Here is an 841-nt window from a genome sequence, read left to right as displayed (position 1 = left end):
TTTTGAAGCTGTATACTTCCTGTTGTTAGAAAATAAGAATTTCATTTTAAGGTGTTGGAGAGATTTTTGAGAGATTCCTAATGCGCTGATCTTCTGTGCTAAGGTAAAGGAATGGGACAGGAGCACATGTACAAGTGTTTGTATGTATGTATGCATATGTTTTCTGTTTTATCCTGAATGTATATGAACTGAAAGTGCAACTTAAAGAAATGGAAACAATCAATAGTAAGAAACCAACATTTAAAAAATAAAATTTTACAGTTTTCCTATGGAAAAAGGAGTATTTTCAGATATTTGACAACTATTTATTTAGCAACTACAATGACCCATGTCCTATGGATGAAAAGATTTTTTCATTCAAAATTCACATGGGTAAAAATTAAAAAATATATATATATATCATACTATTAAAAAGTGCTTAAAAATTATGACCAAAGGGTTACTGCAGCACAAAAGCAAGTTTGATCAAATCAGGCTGAGCTAGGGAAAAGTTTCAATATGGAGAGGAGTTAATACTAATTAAAATAGCAGAGTATAAATCAATTTTTGTGTTGGGGTATTTCAAATAGGTTTAGTTATTTAATTTTCCTACATTAACCTGTGTGTTTAAAAGGAAGTACATTTTATCTTTCAGTGAGTAATGCACTGGAAATTTCCGTAGTGTGATAGTAATGTTCAATTTAAATTTATATGACATGATAGGACTTATGTTTCCCAATAAACAGATCCTTCTGCAGTAGCACTTTTAATAACTTGAATTTGTCTGCTGATGATCTTCATTGTTATTTGCTCTTGGACGTGTTTATCACAAAATATCAGCTGCTACAATATAATTGGTTTA

The sequence above is a fragment of the Dasypus novemcinctus genome, chromosome 13, assembly GCF_030445035.2.
Source record: "Dasypus novemcinctus isolate mDasNov1 chromosome 13, mDasNov1.1.hap2, whole genome shotgun sequence".
Lineage (NCBI taxonomy): Eukaryota > Metazoa > Chordata > Mammalia > Cingulata > Dasypodidae > Dasypus > Dasypus novemcinctus.
The sequence above is the reverse complement of the archived record's forward strand: the minus strand, read 5'-3'. Positions refer to the sequence as shown.